Source organism: Pogona vitticeps, chromosome 2 (genome assembly GCF_051106095.1).
Source record: "Pogona vitticeps strain Pit_001003342236 chromosome 2, PviZW2.1, whole genome shotgun sequence".
NCBI lineage: Eukaryota > Metazoa > Chordata > Lepidosauria > Squamata > Agamidae > Pogona > Pogona vitticeps.
This window is the reverse complement of record NC_135784.1, coordinates 278817333-278831544: the sequence shown is the minus strand read 5'-3', so window position 1 is coordinate 278831544 and position 14212 is coordinate 278817333. Positions and strand designations below refer to the sequence as shown.

General features: G+C 44.2%; 1 long non-coding RNA gene across 2 annotated transcripts in view; it reads right to left on the bottom strand.

Annotated features, from left to right (window-relative positions):
• Positions 1-285: 285 nt before the first annotated feature.
• The window catches only part of LOC144586378 (uncharacterized), a 33105-nt gene continuing 19178 nt past the window's right edge, over positions 286-14212 (bottom strand). The window contains exons 2-4 of one of the 2 annotated variants that reach the window (XR_013541171.1): positions 1823-2022; positions 1563-1660; positions 1052-1202 (exon numbers count right to left, since the gene is read on the bottom strand). This is a non-coding gene — a long non-coding RNA (uncharacterized LOC144586378). Of the gene's footprint in view, positions 1661-1822; positions 2023-14212 lie in introns of both variants that reach the window. The other variant, XR_013541170.1, reaches the window with a different exon arrangement.

The window sequence follows — 14212 nt, the reverse complement described above, 5'->3', positions numbered from 1 at the left end:
ATAATTTGGGGAACAAGAGTGAGTGACTTACCCCAAGATGATGCAGGAACTTTAATAGATCGTACTTGGAAGACATAGCAGGTCCCCTTCTATGGTCTCCTGGATAATTTGGGGAACAAGAGTGAGTGGCTTACCCCAAGATGATGCAGAAACTTTAATAGATCATACTTGGAAGACACAGCATGTTTTTCGATGATCTGCTGGATAATTTGGTGAACAAGAGTGAGTGACTTACCCCAAGATGATGCAGAAACTTTAATAGATCGTCCTTGGAAGACATAGCAGGTCCCTTTCTATGGTCTGCTGGATAATTTGGGGAACAAGAGTGAGTGACTTACCCCAAGATGATGCAGAAACTTTAATAGATCGTACTTGGAAGACATAGCATGTTTTTCGATGATCTGCTGGATAATTTGGGGAACAAGAGTGAGTGACTTACCCCAAGATGATGCAGAAACTTTAATAGATCGTACTTGGAAGACATAGCAGGTCCCTTTGTATGGTCTGCTGGATAATTTGGGGAACAAGAGTGAGTGACTTACCCCCAGATGATGCAGAAACTTTAATAGATCATACTTGGAAGACATAGCATGTTTTTCGATGATCTGCTGGATAATTTGGGGAACAAGAGTGAGTGACTTACCCCCAGATGATGCAGAAACTTTAATAGATCGTACTTGGAAGACATAGCAGGTCCCTTTCTATGGTCTACTGGATAATTTGGGGAACAAGAGTGAGTGACTTACCCCCAGATGATGCAGAAACTTTAATAGATCATACTTGGAAGACATAGCATGTTTTTCGATTTGGGGAACAAGAGTGAGTGACTTACCCCAAGATGATGCAGAAACTATAATACATCGTACTTGGAAGACATAGCAAGTTTCTTTCGATGGTCTGCTGGATAATTTGGGGAACAAGAGTGAGTGACTTACCCCAAGATGATGCAGAAACTTTAATAGATCGTCCTTGGAAGACATAGCAAGTTTCTTGCGATGGTCTGCTGGATAATTTGGGGAACAAGAATTATTTTTCTTACCTGATACAAAAAGTGAGTGACTTACCCTAAGATGATGTACAAACTTTAATAGATCATACTCGGAAGATATAGCAGGTCCCTTTCACTTTTGGAAATTATTCAGTGTTTGCTGTCAGTTTCAATGATCATGGTCCAAAGGCAAAAAAGACTCGTCGATGGTCTGCTGGATAATTTGGGGGAAAAGAGGTATTTTTCTTACCTGATTGTAAAAGCGATCTAGCGCAACTTGAATGTATTCACAGCCACCTGCTGTCTCTTGAATGATACAGAAATTGGGGGGTGGCGGTCACAGTTGCACTGAAAATGATGCTGGAAGGCTTACTGGATTCTTGGTTTGCCAGCAACCACCTTATTTAGATTGTGTTCCCCTCTTTCCTTTTAGCTTTGGAGTTCCCACAAATCTCTTGTTTGAATCGCCTTTTCGTCACATTTCAAGTTTTGGAATAATTTCCTGATGTACTGGATATTTTCCTTCTTCAGACCAAATGTCCAGTCAAGATATCTGAAATAAAGTGTTTCTTACCTCAAAGTGAAAAGTGGTCCATATTGCAAAATCCTGTTTTATATACAGTTTACAGCACAGTTTTTATCCTGTAACAAATCAGCAACTGTAGGAATATCCTAATGGAGGAAATAAAATAAATTAAGACATCATGATTATTATTTTAATTTCTCACTCTTTTTCAAATTACAATTTTCATGCAAACATCAATGAAACAATTAAAAATCAGCAGCAACGTATGACATTTGAATAATATAAAAAGATAAAAATGTTTACCTCACCTTATGGAGAACGAAGGCAACCAAAGTCACAATTCCTTTCAAGCACACTAAATATTGTCCCCCCTCAGTTTCTGACCTGGTCATTGTGGCTCTTCAAAGATTAATAAATATATTATGGCATAGTTTTCCATGAGGCAGATTCCGTGGCATCCGTTGCATGGTGGGTCCCTTTTGACTGCGTCAATGTCTTCATCCATAACCTGAGCAAAAGAACAAGGAAAACACATGGTTTTCTGGCATATCTCATTAATGTGTTAAGAAGGAATAGTCAGTTAGCTGAGAGTCTCACAACAGTTTTCCTGGCTTCTTCCTCCTTGGTAACCTACGCCAAGATGTGCTACTTACCTCTTGGAAATGGTGTTCTTAATGTGTGCCTTCTGTTACTTCCCCACTATCTTACCAGGTCCATCTCATTGCCTCCAATCCATCAGGGAACCGCTCTTCCCTGCTCTGCTTGGACCCATGAGCTTGACTTACCTTTTACATCCCAAGAAAATGGACTAGTAAGCTTGGTTGCCCTGCCCCCACTCAGAACAATAAGCGCATCGTAACTGAGGACCTCAGGAGGCATCACAACCACTGTATTGTGATGACGGAGGGGGCATCACCGTGTGTTCTCAGGGGGACGTTACTAGAAAAGGATAGACTTTTCCCCATAAGGACCATGAGAAAGACAAGGGTTGGTCCCCTGTTGATTTGGAGGCAATGAGAAAGCCTCGATAACTAATAAAGCCAGGGAGATGATATTTCATTACTCTTTCACTATGGAAAAATGTTATTTTTTTTTTCCATCAGCACACAGGAGTCCTGAGAGTTGTTTTGACCATCTTAACTAGTCAACTCTCCTTCTTACTTGTGCTTCTTGCCTGTTCAGTCTTAACCAAAGGGGTCTACATATAATTGGATTGGTTCACTTATTAACTTCCTGCAGTTTGCTGCCATCTTCCTGAACATCCTACATTGTTTTGGTGACACTTTCTCCAACATCTTTGTGCCATTTTATAATTTATTGGTCTGCCATCTCACTTTCTCTCTGTCTCAAGAAATACTCAAAGGAGCGTTTGCTAGGGAAACCAAATGTCAGCCACTAAAAAACACACATACAAAAAACACCATCAGTTGAAAGGATGTCGACAGAATATATTTCCCCTTCTTTATCTAGTCTCTCCATGGTTTTTTGAAAGCACCTGAAAGATGTATAAATATATGAATAAATGACTTGGCCACAGGTATTCAAAGTATCTTTAAAGGTAAAGGTTTCCCGTGACAATTTGTCCAGTTGTGTCCGACTCTAGGGGACGGTGCTCATCCCCGTTTTCAAGCCATAAAGCCAGCATTTGTCTGAAGACTGTTTCCATGGTCATGTGGCCAGCGTGACTAGACACGGAACGCCATTACCACCGAGGTGGTACCTATTTATCTACTCACATTTGCATGCTTTCAAACTGCTAGGTTGGCAGGAGCTGGGACGAGCAACGGGAGCTCACTCCGTTGCGTGGATTCAATCATAGGACTGCTTGGTCTTCTGACCTTGCAGCACGGAGGCTTCTGAAATTTAACCCACAGCACCACCATGTCCCTCTACACAGGTTTAGTTCTCTGTTCTGCCTGCATGGACAGGATTTTGCACTTTATAACCCATCTGTTTCCTAGCTTTGAGGCCAGGCTCCTGCGTGGTCCAACTGTCTCCTTCATCCACTCACTAAGATGGTGGCTTCTGAAGGAAGGGAGCTGGGTAGAAAGAGTTCCCTTCTCAACCAGGCACTGGTCCCTGACTCTAGGACTCTTGGGTACCCACAGCTAGACTGGAGGCTCCCTAGGCTGGGGACTGAGATCGGGTGCGAAAAGGTGAGCCGGCCGCTGAAGGTGGTTGTGGCCACGCATTTCCCGAGAATAGCACTGCTGGACAAGGTGCCTCGCCCGTCGCTTGGCAAGGAAGTAGTCGTGGAAGGTCGCCGGACTGCCGTGTTGTCAAAGCTGCCACTTTGTCGCCGGGCCTGGACGGCGTTGCCATGTTGCCTGTTTCTGCCTCCCTGGCTCAGGGTTTCTCTCTGGTTGCTTCGGGATCCCTGCCGCTGGTGTCCAGGGGCCTCCCCAACGGGGCCTGGCCGCTGCAGGACATGGCCCAGTGGGTTGCTCTTCCGCAGGGCAGATCGGTGGAAGCGGCTGTTGCCACTCCCCAGCTCTTTCCCCTCAAGGTATAAATGAGCCTCATTGGGTCATTTAAGGCATTTTTGTGCAATGAGGAGGAAGGGTGACTAATGGTTAAGTCGAAAATGGGATTACTACTGCCTGCTTTTTCTGTATGCATGCATGTGTATGTATGTATTTATTTATTTCAACTTTTACCCCGCTCATCTAGTGACCAGGCCACTACTCTGGGGAGCCTACAATAAGAGCATCAGCAATATAAAATAAAATTCAATAATAAACAGCAAATGGGCATTGAATGGGAGAGCGGGCAGACCCCAATTTGAATAAAATATGTACGGCCATATAAGACGGTGTACATATTTTGTTCAAATTGGGGTTTGTTTACTCTCTTGTTCAATGTTTATTTGCTGTTTATTGTTGAATTGTATTCAATATGTACAGCCATATAAGACAGTGACGTGTAGGTGGGGCTTGTCAGCCCTGGAAGGCAGCCCATCCATTTCAACTTACTGAAGTTTTTAAAACAATTTCTTTAACACATCTGAACCAGACATGGCTGGGCAGGTTCTGAAATGGTATCTGGATACAGTGATGGACTGGACAAGGTACATAAAGCTGAAATTCTGACACTGTGAGTAAGTGCTTTTCAGGTTCAGGAGCTAGTTAACAATTTTCCTGTTCTAGATAGTATTGCACTGCCATTGAAATTCTAAAATCCAACCAAGGATTATAAACTAACTAAAGTAACAGCAATACTTTTGCAAAATCACAGATTTTTCATTAAGAATGGTCTACCACAGGGCAGTGTCCTGGCTCCCTTTTTTGTTTAATATTTACACAAGCAATAAATCACTCATTCAAGACACCAAAAGTTTTATTTTTGCTCATGCTCACACTTGCTGCACAGACAGACAGCTTTCAGAGAGTAGCACATTTTCTAACATATTTATTAGAAGAATGGTGTGATAGAAATCAACTTAAACCCAACTTTACCGTGACTCAAATATTTGAGAAATAAGGTGGCATATTCAAGGATCAAGCATTCACCTGTATGAAGCAGAATCCAATGAACCACATCTACCCCAAAAGAAGCAGGCCGTTGTCAGGGAAGCAGAAAATCTCACAAACAAAAACCAAACCCAAAGTAACAGGGTTGCAAAAAACAAACAAAAAACAAACAGCCAGTGCATGCCCAGTCATCCCTTCCCCTGCCCAGTTGCCCGCCTCGCTTGCAAGCTGTCTTGCTCGCTCCCATCTCCTCACTCACCCACCGGCCCCCGTGCTCTTCCACCTTCACCCCTTTCCCTCCTATCCTCCATTCCCTCCCTCTCCGTCATTCCCAGTTCCCCTTCCCGTTGGACCCACCGGGGAACCGGAGGTGGTGGCAGCTCCCAAAGAGGAAGAGGAGGAGGTGGCATGGGGAAGGACATGAGGAGTACCACAAAAGTTCTGGATTTTGGATAAAGTCCATGTATAGAAGGAAAAAATCCCTCCACCAGTTTATTTTCCTAATTTCATGGCAGACACTTAATATCTATACCAGGGGTCTCAAACATGCGGCCCACCGGATGATAGTTTGTGGCCCCCGCCTTGCCTGCTCCCGAAGCGCTCACGCATCCTCTGCTGTCAAGAGTTAAAAAAAAAAAGACTCACCTCACTCTCTGGCTCTCTCCCAAGACAGTGCCTCTTGCCCCCTCCATCTGGAACTGCAGCCTGCCAGCCAGCCCACCTGTCTGCCGGCTGGCAGACTGCACTTCTGGATGGAGGGGGCAAGAGGCACTGTCTTGGGGGAGAGCCGGCAAGCGAGGCCCACTGCCAGCCCTTTTCTCTGAGTGCCCGAGCCACCTCCAAGCGATGCCTGAGAGTGGAGCTCGCTCCTGGCCCCTCCTTGAAGAGCGCCTCCAAGTCGCCAACAGCAGCTGCCCCCACCACCGCCTCTTCCAGGGAAGCGGCTCTCTGGCTCTCTTTCTGTCTCGGCACCCCCAGCACCAGCCTGGCCAGCGGCCACCTCAGCACCCGGCAGTGCTTCCTCCTCCTCCTCTTCATCCTGCTTCAGCCGCCTTAGCTCTGGAGGCTACGTAGGCTCGGCTCGCAAATTTTGCTCCTCTGTTGTGGTGGGGGCAGTTGCTGCTGCTGAGTGCACCTTTTTTTGATGGGAGACCTCAGAGGAAGGTTGCCAGACCTCCGTGTGTGTCTGTGTCTGTGCATGCACGAGCACCTGTGCCCCCCCAGTTCTGTTTAATTTTGCGGGTACCAGTGGGGGCTTTTCTCCTTTGGCAAGGTGAATTCTGTGAGGGGTTTTTTAAATTTTATGTCGTGCCATCCTCCCCCCCCCGGCTAGGAGGTCGCTGGCGCTCCCTCCACCGCTTCTTCGTCCTGCTGCTGCTGTTGGTGGTAGTGAAGAAGGAGCTGGAGGGGGTTGTGGCCGGCGATGAGGACTTGCACGCCCCTCCCCCTCCTCCTCAGAGCCCCAGCCAGGCTAAGGAAATTCCTGGGTGGCTTCCTCAGGCTCTCGCTCCGCTTGGCGGAAAATCTGATGCGGCCCAGCCTCACCCAGACTCTGCCTCCAGCAGCCCCCAGGTAAATTGAGTTTGAGACCCCTGCTCTAAATAAAAGCAAATATTATTTTATCTGACTGTGCAAAGAGGCCAGAAACAGGCTTTAATGAAAGCACTCCCTCCTTTCGGTGACAATTTCCACCAATAGGAAGGGTAGGTCTTGTCCTTTTCTAGTGGTGTATCTAGAACCCCAAATGACCACCCACGTAATGGTAGGTGATGGGACAAACACACCTAGTATCAGCAACAGGGCTGTCGTGGGCATGCTGAGGCTGCAGTATCCTTTTGTCTTTTTCTCAAGTTGCAGCCAACCACATGTGCATGTTATTATAAATGCTCTGTGATTTTAAAAATACATTACTATTTTCTACAGAAAAGTTGAGTTTATTTATTCTCACATGATGTTAAACACATCGTACTTGATTAGCACAATTATGTGTTTAAGATCATGTGAGAATAAATAAACTCCATTTTATTCTGTAGTCTATCAGAGTTCATTTAGCAAATCAACATGCAAGTCTAGGGCATGATTACTTGAGAGGAAGGAGAATGTTTACATTGCATGCTGGGTAGCTTCACCTCCTTTTTCTCTCAATGACCAATTAACTAATGCCTCTTGTTTGGTGGGGGAAGGGAACCCCTCCTTTCTCATTTAAATTGTTTACTGCCTTTGTTTGGGGCTCACACATTCCAGAAGCCTTTGGGGCAAGATAGAGATTGGATGATTTGCTGAGCATCTCCTCATGTCCACCATGTTTGTTTCCTCAAGTCATGTGGTCCAAGATAAACCATTTTGCTGTTTACTATTTTAAGTTTTCTTTTATCCTTCTTGCTAACCTCCAAAGTACGTCTATTTACTACTGCAGTTTTCTGAATCAAGTGTCAGCCTGCAATTTGCAAATATTGCTATGAATAAAGATCTTCTCTCTCTTTTTTTAACCTTAAAGCAGTATCTGAGTAATTCATTTAAGTTCATGTATCTATGCTGTGAGGTGAGTGTATAAATTAGGGACTTACTGATTTCAACTCCAAGCTGTGCCTAGCCTCCCACATTGCAATTAAGAGTATTGTTTATATTCCTCTTTGCTGGGACTACAAATCCCATTATTCCTTGATCCAATATCGTCATCATACTGGTACCATTATGGAGATGACTTTAAATTCTGAAACTGCATATGCTCAGATACATGCTTGGTTTGTAATAGTGTTGGCAAACTGACTTTTTGTCTCTAGAGCCTACCACAAATGTAGAAGTAACTGCATAGCATAGACTGACAGATGAAGAGTAATGGTGCAACTACACAGCAGGAAAAATATAAAGTGATCTGCTGTGAATTGGCACCCAGAAATCAGGTTTCCCAGCAGCATTTGCTTTAGTGGATTACAGAAGAGTAAGCAGAGAAAGAGGAGAAGATTGTCAATCTGCATTTGCTGTTGTTAAGGTGGCTCTTCAGCAGCCATCCAGATTTGCAGAAGAAACAGCTACATTAGAGCTACCTTAGCAAATTGCAAACAATGGCTGGCTGCCAATTTCCCCTTCTCTTCTGATTCTGCCCACCATCTCGCCTCCTAGCTGGTCTAGTATACCAGTGCTAAGACCAAGCTTTAAAAAAAATGTTTTGGAGACAAGAGGTGCTCAGTTGAGGGAATATGACACCCCCCCTTGTCTCCCTTTCTAATCCCCTTAAATTAGGAAGCTGGGAAAGCCAGCTTCTGGTTGTCTATTACATCAGCTCAAGCAATCACACTGCCTCAAACAATGCAAATGTAGTCAATCCAAACAAAAAGTAGAAACCCCAGAGATGGAGGAAAAAGTAGAAACTGGGGAGAGGCTCATTTGCATTCACATATACATCATGCAATCAATAGAAAATAATGCAAAACTGACTGTCCAAACCCTATAGCATTTCCTGCATTATTTGTCAAAGTAGTCACCTCATAAGGCAGGAAAGAACAAAAATTGCAAATTGTGTGCATTGGCACTGAAAGAATGTGTACCACTGTCTAAAGACGTCCTTAGTAATACCCAAGTTCCCTAGCTGCCTAACTGTGCTTCTCCACAGGCTTACCTGCCTGCGAACAGACAAGGAGCAAGAGTTGCACTTGAGTGATAAAAGCTGTTGCTCCAGCAGTTATGACTTTTAAGCCTCAAGATCCACAATACCCTCTTTAGGCTCTGATTCATCTTAAAGAAATGAAAAGTCCTTAAAAGGATAGACATCTTCCTCTTTGTCGATTCCTTCTAGGCCTATTGCTCTGTCAATATGGACAAAGTGGTTGTTTCTAAATCAAAGCTAATGCATAAAGCACTATTCTCTCTGATGGGTCTAACAGCAAGATAACTGGGAAAACTATCAGGATACATCTACTGCTAATTGATATTCTAAAGTATGGTATGCTGATGTATTAACCTTGTAATTTAGGGATCTACAATCATTAGGTGACTGGTCTCTCATCAATTTAGTGAATTCGAAGAGTGACACTCTTCACCTTCCTTGACCCACATGGGTTTGTCAAAATACATACTTAGGGTATGACAGAACAGGGAGGTTACCCCACATTAACTCACATTGATTTGATTTTTTAATACCAGTTTCCAGTCCTGAAATTGCTATACAGTGGTGCCTCGCTTAATGAGTGCACCGTATAGCGATGTTTCCGTATAGCGATCCCTTTTTCGGGATCGCTATACGGAAACATACCCCATCTTCACAATGGGGAAAACCCGCATTGCGAAGATCGGGTATTGCGGCGGCCATTTTGGAGCCGCCGAACAGCTGATTGGCGGTTCCAAAATGGCCGCCGGAAGCCCGGAAATGGCTGCCGGCAGCCGTTTTCGCGCCCTGCCCTCGCTTAGCGAAGGTGCGAAAATGGCTGCCGGCACCTGGAATCCTCGCTGAACGGGTAAGTAACGAAGGTATTGGAATGCATTAAACGAAGTTTAATGCGTTCCAATACCTTTCCCCTACCCATTTAGCGATGATTCCGTATAGCGAGGGTTAATCCGGAACGGATTAACCTCGCTATACGGGGCACCACTGTACTTGTTCACATGAAAATGATTTGCTATCCCTGTTTCAAGAATCCACACAGCTTGTTCCGAGATGCCTGCAGAGTTAGACATTCTAAGCATTTCACCCAGACACCCTAATCCTGGCAGAGAGCGAGAATGAGAGAGAAAGGGGTTTGTACACTAGTTTGGAAGAGTAGTGTCTGTGCTTGACAAAGCTACTCAGTAGACTTGGCAATCAATTACAGGATAGTTTTCAGCTGCCTCAATAGGCATGCATGCAGCCTCTCTGCTCTTGAAGCAAAGGTTCTTAAGGTTTGTCCACTACCCAGAGGTGCAGGTCAGATACTGGATTACTGATTTCCCTGGTAAATTGAGGATGATGAAGGGGGGAAGCCACCCACTGAGGAATTTCATCTTCTGTCTCTTTCACTGATAGATGGAAGGATATATCAGAGGATGGAAAGACTACTGTCCCCTCCTTACTCCTTCCCTTTATCCTTAATGTATTCATTTTTAAATAAACATTTAGTTGGCACAGCAGTAGTCTGAAGAACATGTTTGCATTACTAAAACTCAGTTTATCATGGACTAGGAGAACTGTAGAATGAAACCTAACATATTATCAGAGATGGATAAAAATTATCCCTGAAGTCATAGGGGTGGAAGTACGGAAAAGGAGATGGATGACTGTCCAAACTCTTAAAATTGTTAATTACAAAACAAGTGAAAGATGACAGAAATAGGGTTAGAATTCTAAATGCAAATTATCAATGACTGGCACATAGAGACCAAGAGAACTATTATAATATTCATTGGAAAGATGTGTGTGTGTGTGTGTGTTTAGTCGTTTAGTCGTGTCCGACTCTTCGTGACCCCATGGACCAGAGCACGCCAGGCCCTCCTGTCTTCTACTGCCTCCCAGAGTTGTGTCAGGTTCATGTTGGTTGCTTCGCAGACAGTGTCCAGCCATCTCATCCTTGGTCGTCCCCTTCTCCTCTTGCCATCACACCTTCCTAACATCAAGGTTTTTTCCAAGGACTCTTTTCTTCTCATGAGATGGCCAAAGTACTGGAGCCTCAGCTTCAGGATCTGTCCTTCCAGTGAACACTCAGGGTTGATTTCCTTTGGAATTGATAGGTTTGTTCTCTTTGCAGTCCAGGGGATTCTCAAGAGCCTCCTCCAGCACCACAATTCAAAGGCATCAATTCTTCGGCGGTCTGCTTTCTTTATGGTCCAGCTCTCACTTCCATACATCACGACAGGAAAAACCATAGCTTTGACTATTCGGACTTTTGTTGGCAAGGTGATGTCTCTGCTTTTCAAGATGCTGTCAAGATTTGTCATCGCTTTCCTCCCAAGAAGAAGGCGTCTTTTAATTTCAGGGCTGCTGTCTCCATCTGCAGTGATCATGGAGCCCAGGAAGATAAAATTTGACACTGCCTCCATATCTTCCCCTTCTATTTCCCAGGAGGTGAGGGGACCAGTGGCCATGATCTTAGTTTTTTTGATGTTGAGTTTCAGACCATTTTTTGCACTCTCCTCTTTCACCCTCATTACGAGGTTATTTAATTCCTCCTCACTTTCTGCCATCAGAGTGGTATCATCTGCATATCGGAGGTTGTTGATATTTCTTCCGGCAATCTTAATTCCGGCTTGGGTTTCTTCCAGTCCAGCCTTCCGCATGATGTATTCTGCATATAAGTTAAATAAGCTGGGGGACAATATACAGCCTTGCCGTACTCCTTTCCCAATTTTGAACCACTCAGTTGTTCCATGACCAGTTCTAACTGTTGCTTCCTGTCCCACATATAGGTTTCTCAGGAGACGGATAAGGTGGTCAGGCACTCCCATTTCTTTAAGAACTTGCCATAGTTTGTTGTGGTCCACACAGTCAAAGGCTTTCGCATAGTCAATGAAGCAGAAGTAGATATTTTTCTGGAACTCTCTGGCTTTCTCCATAATCCAGCGCAAGTTAGCAATTTGGTCTCGAGTTCCTCTGCCTCTTCGGAATCCAGCTTGTACTTCTGGGAGTTCTCGGTCCACATACTGCTGAAGCCTACCTTGCAGGATTTTGAGCATAACCTTGCTAGCGTGCGAAATGAGTGCAATTGTTCGGTAGTTGGAGCATTCTTTGGCACTGCCTTTCTTTGGGATTGGGATGTAGACTGATCTTTTCCAATCCTCTGGCCACTGTTGGGTTTTCCAAACTTGCTGGCATATTGAATGTAGCACCTTAACAGCATCATCTTTCAAGATTTTAAATAGTTCAACTGGGATGCCATCACCTCCACTGGCCTTGTTGTTAGCCAGGCTTTCTAAGGCCCACTTGACTTCACTCTCCAGGATGTCTGGCTCAAGGTCAGCAACTACATTGTCTGGGTTGTCCGGGATATCCAAATCTTTCTGATATAATTCCTCTGTGTATTCTTGCCACCTCTTCTTGACGTCTTCTGCTTCTGTTAGGTCCCTCCCATTTTTGTCTTTTATCATGTTCATCTTTGCGCAAAATGTTCCTCTAATATCTCCAATTTTCCTGAACAGCTCTCTGGTCTTTCCTTTTCTGTTATCTTCCTCTATTTCTTTGCATTGTTCATTTAAGAAGGCCCTCTTGTCTCTCCTTGCTATTCTTTGGAAGTCTGCATTCAATTTTCTGTAACTTTCCCTATCTCCCTTGCATTTTGTTTCCCTTCTCCTCTCTGCTATTTCTAAGGCCTCGTTGGACAGCCACTTTGCTTTCTTGCATTTCCTTTTCTTTGGGATGGTTTTCGTTGCTGCCTCCTGGACAATGTTACGAGCCTCTATCCAAAGTTCTTCAGGCACTCTGTCCACCAAATCTAGTTCCTTAAATCTGTTCTTTACTTCCACTGTGTATTCATAAGGGATTTGGTTTAGATTATACCTGAGTGGCCCAGTGGTTTTTCCTACTCTCTTCAGTCTAAGCTTGAATTTTGCTATGAGAAGCTGATGATCAGAACCGCAGTCAGCTCCAGGTCTTGTTTTTGCTGACTGTATAGAGCTTCTCCATCTTTGGCTGCAGAGAATATAATCAATCTGATTTCGATATTGCCCATCTGGTGATTTCCATGTATAGAGTCGCCTCTTGTGTTGTTGGAAAAGAGTGTTTGTGATGACCAGCTTATTCTCTTGAGAAAACTCTATTAGCCTTTGTCCTGCTTCGTTCTGAACTCCAAGGCCAAACTTCCCTGTTGTTCCTTTTATCTCTTGGCTCCCTACTTTAGCATTCCAGTCCCCTAGAATGAGAAGAACATCTTTCTTTGGTGTCAGTTCTAGAAGGTGTTGTAAATCTTCATAGAATTGTTCAATTTCAGTTTCCTCAGCAATGCTGGTTGGTGCATAAACTTGGATTATTGTGATGTTGAATGGTCTGCCTTGGATTCGTATTGACATCATTCTATCATTTTTGAGATTGTATCCCATTACAGCTTTTCCCACTCTTTTGTTGACTATGAGGGCTACTCCATTCCTTCTACGGGATTCTTGCCCACAGTAGTAGATATGATAATCATCTGAGCTGAATTCGCCCATTCCTGTCCATTTTAGTTCACTGATGCCCAGGATGTCTATGTTTATTCTTGCCATCTCCTGTTTGACCACCTCCAGCTTCCCAACGTTCATAGATCTTACATTCCAGGTTCCTATGCAGTATTTTTCTTTACAGCATTGGACTTTCCTTTCACTTCCAGGCACGTCCACAGCTGAGCGTCCTTTCGGCTTTGGCCCAACCACTTCATTAGCTCTGGAGCTACTTGTACTTGTCCTCCACTCTTCCTCAGTAGCATGTTGGACGCCTTCCGACCTGAGGGGCCCATCTTCCAGCGTCATATCTTTTAGCCTTTTGTTTCTGATCATGGGGTGTTCTTGGCAAAGATACTGGAGTGGCTTGCCATTTCCTACTCCAGGTGGATTGCGTTTAGTCGGAACTCTCCACTATGTCCTGTCCGTCTTGGGTGTCCCTGCACGGCATAGCCCATAGCTTCTCTGAGTTACTCAAGCCCCTTCGCCACGACAAGGCAGCAATCCATGAAGAAGCATTGGAAAGATACAGAAGAGAAAAAAAAAGAGAGAGAGATCTTCTATAGGAAGCAAGAAGTCCAAAGGAAATTTAAACCAAGATTAGTAATTATATCAATAAAAGAATATATAGATATAAGGCTATCAGTATGAAAAAAGGGGATAGAAAAAATGTACTGAAGAACTACCTAGAAGAGATATTGTAGATGCAAAGATGACAGATTCCACTGAAGAAGAATCCTACAGTATATTGTAATAAAAAACCAATAGTTTTAGAAAGTTAAGTGAAAGCTGCTCTCATAGCAATGACAAGATATAAATCACAAGTAAATGGGATACCAGCAGGCTATTTCATGTTATAAAGACCAAGTCTATCACAATCCTAATAAGAATTAGGGAGGGGGAGATATGGTGCCGGAGGGAACGTTGGCCATTTCAGGAGATCCCAAGTTCAGCACTTGATCCTGAAGTAATGTTTCCTTCTCTGGACAGGTGCAAGGTAACCAGCTCAGTCCACTGACTTCCACTCTTTCTCTCCTGTTGCTGAACGCCAGGTCAGTCCAAAATAAATCCCAACTGATCACTGATCTGATTGCAGATGAAGGGGCTGACCTGGCATGTATACCAGAGACC